Genomic DNA, 9,147 nt, shown 5'->3' with positions numbered 1-9,147 from the left:
AGGAGGAGTCAAGTGAATGCCCTTACGGGAGTTGTTCAGGAGGAAGTGCCTGTAGTGAAGGATTACCCGGATGTTTTTCCAGAGGAGTTACCAGGCATGCCACCGGATAGAGACATTGAGTTTTTGATAGAGTTGTTGCCAGGTACAGGACCAATATCCAAGAGACCCTATCGGATGCCCGCAAATGATCTGGAAGAAATTAAGAAACAGATCAAGGAGTTATTGGAGAAAGGATACATCCGAAGAAGTTCATCACCTTGGGGAGCCCTAGTACTTTTGGTTGAGAAGAAGGATAAATCCCCGAGGATGGTTGTTGATTATCAAGCATTAAATGAAGTGACTATTAAGAACAAGTACCCACTGCCGATGATCAACGATCTGTTTGATCAGTTGCAAGGAGCTAAAGTGTTTTCAAAGATCGATTTGCGATTGGGGTATCATCAGTTGAAGATACGAGAGAAGGATATACCGAAGACAGCGTTCACAACACGATATGGATTATACGAGTACACGGCCATGTCATTTGGACTGACTAACGCCCCTGCCTATTTCATGAGCATGATGAACAAGGTGTTCATGGAGTATTTGGACAAGTTTGTTGTGGTATTTATTGATGATATTATGGTATACTCGAAGAACGAGGAGGAGCACAAGGAGCATTTGCGCTCAGTTCTCGAGAAACTCAGGGAACACCAGTTGTATGCTAAGTTTAGCAAATGCGAGTTTTGGTTGAAGGAAGTCAGGTTCCTTGGACATGTTATATCGGGAGAAGGTATAGCAGTAGACCCCAGAAAATTCAGTCAGTCACTGAATGGTTGGCACCCACCTCAGTTAGCGAGATCCGCAGTTTTCTTGGACTCGCAGGTTACTATCGGAGATTCATTGAGAACTTTTCCAAGATTGCAAAGCCAATGACTAAACTGTTAAAGAAGGATACTAAGTTTAAATGGACAGAAGATTGCGTGGCAAGTTTCCAGGAGTTGAAGAAACGTTTGACTACAGCGCCAGTGCTAACACTGCCAGATATACATAAGGAGTTCCAAGTGTACTGCGATGCCTCACGCTTAGGACTTGGATGTGTGCTTATGCAGGACGGGAGAGTTGTTTCGTATGCCTCACGACAACTAAAACCTCATGAGTTGAACTATGCCACGCATGATTTGGAGTTAGCAGTCATAGTGCATGCATTGAAGACCTGGAGACATTACCTTATTAGAAACCGTTGTGATGTGTACACGGACCATAAGAGTTTGAAGTACATCTTCCCCTAGAAGGAACTGAACCTTAGACAGAGGAGATGGTTGGAGCTTATAAAGGATTATGACATGAAGCTACACTATCATCTAGGAAAGGCCAATGTCGTAGCAGACGCTTTGAGCCGGAAGAGATATGCTAATATCCTTGAAAGTAAGGGACTGCCGAAGGAATTAGCAGAGGACATCATGGAACTTCGATTGGAGATTGTTCCTAGAGGATTCATTGCAACAATGGAGGTCCAGTCGACATTGCTGGACAAGATTCGAGAAGCTCAATAGGATGACAAAGAGATTGCCGAGATAAAGGAGAAGATGGGCAAAGGAAAGGCCAAAGGTTTTCGTGAGGATGAGCATGATACCTTATGGTTTGAGGACCGAATCTATGTGCCCAATAACCAGGAGATCAGGAAGTTAATACTTCAAGAGGCCCATGACTCACCATACTCGATACACCCCGGAAACACCAAGATGTATTTGGATTTGAAGGAACGTTTCTGGTGGACCGGTATGAAGAAGGATATTGCCGAGTATGTAGTCGTATGTGATGTATGTCAGCGCATGAAGGCAGAGCATCAGAAGCCAGCAGGACTGTTACAGCCTATGCCGATACCCGAATGGAAGTGGGATAAACTGGGCATGGATTTTATCACCGGATTGCCCAAGACCAAAGCGGGATATGATTCCATATGGGTAGTAGTTGATCGCTTGAACAAAGTAGCTCACTTCATCCCAGTGAAAACCACCTATACAAGTGCAAAGTTGGCCAATGTATATATGTCCAGGATCGTATGTCTGCATGGAGTTCCGAGGACCATCATATCAGATCGAGGAACACAGTTTACCTCAAAGTTTTGGCACCAGTTGCACCAGACTTTGGGAACGAGATTGGAGTTTAGTACAGCATTTCACCCGCAGACGGATGGACAAACAAAGAGAGTCAACCAAATTCTGGAGGACATGTTGAGAGCATGTGCGCTAGATTATGGATCTAGTTGGGATGACAATTTGCCATACGCAGAGTTTTCATACAACAATAGCTATCAAGCCAGTTTGAAGATGGCACCATTTGAAGCCCTGTACGGACGAAGGTGCAGAACACTGTTAATGTGGGATGAGGTAGGAGACCGACAGTTGTTTGGACCAAACTTGATCAAGGAGTCTGAGGAGAAGGTTAAATTGATTCGTGACAGACCGAAGATTGCTCAGTCTAGGCAGAAGAGTTATGCAGACTCAAAACGCAAGGAGGTAACCTATGAAATTGGAGATCGAGCATATCTGCGAGTATCACCCTTGCGAGGAGTGAAACGTTTTGGAGTTAAGGGAAAGTTAGCCTCGAGATTTGTAGGACCGTATTGTATTTTGGAACGGATGGGAGAAGTTTCCTACAAGTTGGAGTTACCTGAGGGATTGTCAGGAGTTCATGACATGTTTCACGTTTCATAGCTAAAGAAATGTCATGCTGAGATGGCAGATATACCGCTAAAAGATACAGTACCCTTGGAGGCAATTCAGTTGGACAGTGATTTGACCTACGAGGAAAAACCAGTTAAGATTCTTGAGTTTGCCAGCAGAGTCACCCGCAGTAAGGTTATCAGGTTTTGCAAAGTTCAGTGGCACCACCATACCGAGGATGAAGCCACATGGGAACGAGAGGATGATCTTCGCAAAGACCACCCACACCTATTTTCTAGCCAACCCGAATCTCGAGGGCGAGATTCATCTTAAGGGGGGGTAGGTTTGTAACATCCCAAATTTTCCATTTGGAATGTTATACATAGTCATCCATGCATATCATATTTTATTCGCATTTCGTCTCGCGATCCGCAAAATCCTAAGCAACTCAAGGACCCTCGGAGAGAGTTGGGGATTTCCCGGTTTTCAAATTTGATTTTTATCAAATTTTGAAACGAGGATTTTTGGTTTTAATTATTTTCTCTCCAAAAATATTTCATATCAAAATATATGAGAGGAGATAATATGACTTCTCTAAGATAATTGAAATATTGGAGGAAAAATATTAAAATCAAATATTTGTTTTATTTGGATTTTTATTGCAATTTTGTTTGCATTAGAAAAATTGCACGTTTTTCAAAATTGCATTTTAGGGCCAGGAAAATGTTCATCTCGTTCTAAATATTTTATTTAGACGGTGAAAATTTGTTTTGGCATTTTTAGATTTTTATTTATTTTTCTAGGATTTTATTTCGGTCGGCGAAATTATTTAAAAAAAAGTTCCCGCGCCCGACTGGGCCTAAGGCCTAGCCGAGCCAGGCCGCCGCCGCCTTCTTCCCCGCGCGCGCCGACTCGGACGAGGAGTCCGAGCCAGACTCCACCGCCGCCACCTTGGCCCCTCCTCCAAGCCGCCGCCGCCCCTGCCCTTTATATACGCCGCCACCCCCGCCCCCCAACACCACACCACCACCGCCGCCGCCGCCCCCGCGAGCCGTCGCCCCGCCGCTCGCAACCCGGCCCGCCGGAGCCCTCGCCGGAGGTAGCCACCGGACTCCGCCGCCGGTTTTTTTTAAAACCGTTCGGTTTTTTAGAAAACCCTAGATCCCTTTTTTTCGGATTCGCCGGTTTTTCTCGGTTCTTCTAGTTAGCGGACGTTCGTCCGTACGTTTGTTTTAACAAACAGTTTTCGCCAGTTAGTTATAGCTAACAAATGCTCGTTCGTTAGTCTGTTCGTGAGTTTTCTTTTATCGGATTTATTTCACGATTTTTCTGATCGCGATTTCTGATCTGATCTTAGTTTCTGTTTATCTTTTCGCTCGTTAGTCGGAATCAGGCGATTCAAGCTCCTAGAGTTTTGTCTCGAAACCCTCTTTCTGTTTAACCAACTCAAACAAGTTTTTGCTACTGTAAAATTTGACCTAGCTTCAGATTAGTAAACAAAGCTTCTCTTTTTCGCAGTTTGAGTTTCGTTGCTCCGTTTGTTTTGATTCTTTTTGCGAACCGGACTTCTTATGTTGAACTTTCTGGTCAACCTATTTTATTTGAGTTTTGCTTGTGCATCATTGCTTGTTGCTTATGTATGCTATTGTTTGCTTTCGATAGAATTCTCGGAGTGCGAAGCGTGTTACTACGAGTCTCTAGGATTCGCGGATCGTTAGCAAGGCAAGTAACACGTTGATTATACCCCTTTATCACCCAGTTTTTATGCATTAGTTCCAATCCTCAAACATTACATGATTAGGATGTCATTAACTTGTGGGTTGGGAAGTAGTTGTTGAGGTAGAACCTATTGCCCTGTTACATTCAAACCCTTGGGACTTACTCTACGTGTTGCTTATATTACTATGCTATGCTCGTAGACGTGGTTTGAGTATGAGTGAAATCCATGACAGATGTGAGTTTGTTAAATTAATGGTTCAACTTAAGGTGGCAACTTAATCAAACAACTGGGTGGATTGAGGCACCTGGAGTACCCAGTGTTGTCTGTATTTTTGGAAATCCCGGAGTACCCGTGTGATCTTCCTATGGACCGCCACCCAGGCTCAAAGAGAACTGAGATGATTCATGCTAGAAACTTCTGTGTGAAGCCACAAGCTATTATGGGCTCTAGCATAGTTGAGTAAGTTACGTGAAGCTTTTGAAGAGGCAGATCAGCAGGTAGTGGGATGTAGGTTTGGTATGGTCTGTCCGGAGTAGAGAGTCAATGTTTCTGAAAGACTGTGTCTCGGTCATCCGTTTCTCAAACACTCTCTAGTGCGAGAAATCCAACGGAGGCGATTGAGTCTTGTGGGGAAAAGTGCGCAAACCTCTGCAGAGTGTACAATCTAATCATGGTTAGCCGTGTCCCCGGTTATGGACAATTCTTGAGTATCTAGTACTTGGGTTATCACATGTATCTCATCGTGTTTAATTAATATTGTTGGGTTGTTAATCACTTTAATTGGGATTGAGTTGGAGGAACCTTCTCAATGTTGTTCAACCACCATGATAGTTAAATTAAAATATATTCCTTTGTTGTAGGGAAAATTGGCTTTTCGCAAATTGTAACCATAGAGCTTTCCACCAGCCATATAAGCATGTAGTGATAGCATTATTCTGTTCTTGCTCTACTATGTTATATTGCCAGCATATTCCATGTGCTGACCCGTTTTTGGGCTGCAACGTATTATGTTGCAGACTTTTCAGACGAGGAGTAAGGTTCGTTAGGTCGTTGCCGTGCAGCTCAGCTATGCCGTTGGAGTTGATGACCTCACTTTATCTGCCAAGCCTTCCGCAGTTATCGTATTAGATGGCCTTAAGCCATATTACTGTAATAAATTCTCTCTTGAGACATTCAATGTAATAAGTGTGTGATTGCTACTCTGTTATAAATCCTTCGAGTACTGTGTGTGTCAGCATTACCAATCCAAGGATGACACTAAAGCACAGAAACTTGACCATCTGAGGTCGGGTCGCTACAATAGATGGTTATGGTTTCCTGACCATGGACATTGGATGTCATTGATAACGGGATCACATCATTAGGAGAATTATGTGATGGACAAGACCCAATCCTAAGCATAGCACAAGATCGTGTAGTTCGTTTGCTAGAGCTTTTCTAATGTCAAGTATCATTTCCTTAGACCATGAGATTGTGCAACTCCCGGATACCGTAGGAGTGCTTTGGGTGTATCAAACGTCACAACGTAACTGGGTGACTATAAAGGTGCACTACAGGTATCTCTGAAAGTGTCTGTTGGGTTGGCACGAATCGAGACTGGGATTTGTCACTCCGTATGACGGAGAGGTATCTCTGGGCGCACTCGGTAATGCATCATCATAATGAGCTCAATGTGACTAAGCAGTTAGTCACGGGATCATGCGTTACGGAACGAGTAAAGTGACTTGCCGGTAACGAGATTGAACGAGGTATTTGGATACCGACGATCGAATCTCGGGCAAGTAACATACCGACTGACAAAGGGAATTGAATACGGGATTGATCGAATCCCCTACATCGTGGTTCATCCGATGAGATCATCGTGGAACATGTGGGAGCCAATATGGGTATCCAGATCCCGCTATTGGTTATTGGCTGGAGAGGTGTCTCGGTCATGTCTGCATGGTTCCCGAACCCGTAGGGTCTACACACTTAAGGTTCGGTGACGCTAGAGTTGTTATGGGAAATAGTATGTGGTTACCGAAGGTAGTTCGGAGTCCCGGATGAGATCCCAGATGTCACGAGGAGTTCCGGAATGGTCCGGCAGTGCAGATTGATATATTGGACGAAGGGTATTGGAGTCTGGAAGTGTTCTGGAGGTACCAGGCTATGGCCAGCATGACCGAAAGGTGTTTCGGGAGCCTCGGCAAGTGTTGGAGGGCCTCATGGGCCAAAGGGGAAGGGGCAAACCAGCCCACTAAAGGGTGGTGCGCCCCCACACCCTTTCCCACGTTACTTGTGAAGGTGGGGCGCCTCCACCTGGCTTGGGAGGCAAGCCTCCACCTGCTTGGCTTGGGGGGGCAAGTCTCCCTAGGATTTTCCCTAGGGAGATCCAATATGCTTGGCCGCCGCCCCCTAGGGGAAACCCTAGGGCGCCTCCCCCTCTCCCCTTGCCCCTATATATAGTGGAGGGGTGGGAGGGCAGCCGCACCCTTCCCTGGCGCAGCCCCTCCCTCCTCCAACTCTTCCTTCTCCTCCGTAGAGCTTGGCGAAGCCCTGCAGGAATACCACAAGCTCCACCACCACGCCGTCGTGCTACTGGAGTTCTCCCTCAACTTCTCCTCTCCCCTTGCTGGATCAAGAAGGAGGAGACGTCCCCGGGCTGTACGTGTGCTGAACGCGGAGGCGCCGTCCGTTCGGCGCTAGATCGGATCTTCCGCGATTTGAATCGCCGTGAGTACGACTCCATCAACCGCGTTCTTGTAACGCTTCCGCTTAGCGATCTTCAAGGGTATGAAGATGCACTCCCTCTCTCTTCTTGCTTGCATCTCCTAGATTGATCTTGGTGACACGTAGGGATTTTTTTGAATTATTGCTACATTCCCCAACAATGGTATCAGAGCTAGGTCTATGCGTAATTCTATGCACGAGTAGAACACAAAGTAGTTGTGGGCGATGATTTGTTCAATTTGCTTGCCGTTACTAGTCTTATCTTGATTCGGCGGCATTGTGGGATGAAGCGGCCTGGACCGACCTTACATGTACACTTATGTGAGACAGGTTCCACCGACTGACATGCACTTGATGCATAAGGTGGCTAGCGGGTGTCTGTCTCTCCCACTTTAGTCGGATCGGATTCGATGAAGAGGGTCCTTATGAAGGGTAAATAGCAATTGGCATATCATCGTTGTGGCTTTTGCGTAGGTAAGAAACATTCTTGCTAGAAACCCATAGCAGCCACGTAAAACATGCAACAACAATTAGAGGACGTCTAACTTGTTTTTGCAGGGTATGCTATGTGATGTGATATGGCCAAAAGGATGTGATGAATTATATATATGTGATGTATGAGATTGATCATGTTCTTGTAATAGGAATCACGACTTGCATGTCGATGAGTATGACAACCGGCAGGAGCCATAGGAGTTGTCTTAATTTATTGTATGACCTACGTGTCAATGAAAAACGCCATGTAATTACTTTACTTTATTGCTAACCGTTAGCCATAGTAGTAGAAGTAATAGTTGGCGAGACAACTTCATGAAGACATGATGATGGAGATCATGGTGTCATGCCGGTGACGAAGGTGATCATGCCACGCCTCGAAGATGGAGATCAAAAGGCGCAAGATGATATTGGCCATATCATGTCACTTTATGATTTGCATGTGATGTTTGTCATGTTTACATCTTATTTGCTTAGAACAACAGTAGCATAAATAAGATGATCCCTCGCAATAATTTCAAGAAAGTGTTCCCCTAATTGTGCACCGTTGCGAAGGTTTGTTGTTTCGAAGCACCATGTGATGATCGGGTGTGATAGATTCTAACGTTCGCATACAACGGGTGTAAGCCAGATTTACACATGCGAAATACTTAGGTTGACTTGACGAGCCTAACATGTACAGACATGGCCTCGGAACACGAGAGACTGAAAGGTCGAACATGAGTCGTATGGTAGATGCGATCAACATGAAGATGTTCACCGACGATGACTAGTCCGTCTCACGTGATGACCGGACGCGGCCTAGTTGACTCGGATCATGTATCACTTAGATGACTAGAGGGATGTCTATCTAAGTGGGAGTTCATTAAATAATTTGATTAGATGAACTTAATTATCATGAACATAGTCAAAAGGTCTTTGCAAATTATGTCGTAGCTCACGCTTTGGTTCTACTATTTTAGATATGTTCCTAGAGAAAATTTAGTTGAAAGTTGATAGTAGAAATTATGCGGACTGGGTCCGTCGACTGAGGATTATCCTCATTGCTGCGCAGAAGGCTTATGTCCTTAATGCACCGCTCGGTGTGCTGAACCTCGAGCGTCGTCTGTAGATGTTGGGAAACATCTGACATACAAGTTTTGATGACTACGTGATAGTTCAGTGTGTAATGCTAACGGTTTAGAATTGTGGCACCAAAGACATTTTTGAAACATCACAGAACATATGAGATGTTCCAAAGACTGAAATTGGGATTTCAGACTAGTGCCCACGTCAAGAGGTATGAGACCTCTGACAAGTTTCTTAAGCCTGCAAACTAAGGAAGAAAAGCTCAATCGTTGAGTATGTGCTCAGATTGTCTGGGTACTACAATCGCTTGAATCGAGTGGGAGTTAATCTTCCACATGAGATAGTGATGGTTCTCCATAGTCACTGCCACCAAGCTATTAGAGCTTCATGATGAACTATAACATATCAGGGATAGACATGATGATCCTTGAGCAACTCGCGATGTTTGACACCGCGAAAGTAGAAATCAAATAGGAGCATCAATTGTTGATGGTTAAACCACTAGTT

This window comes from Triticum urartu, chromosome 2A, assembly GCF_056163025.1.
Source record: "Triticum urartu cultivar PI428250 chromosome 2A, HENAU_Tu73, whole genome shotgun sequence".
In the NCBI taxonomy this organism is placed as follows: domain Eukaryota; kingdom Viridiplantae; phylum Streptophyta; class Magnoliopsida; order Poales; family Poaceae; genus Triticum; species Triticum urartu.
The sequence above is the reverse complement of the archived record's forward strand: the minus strand, read 5'-3'. Positions refer to the sequence as shown.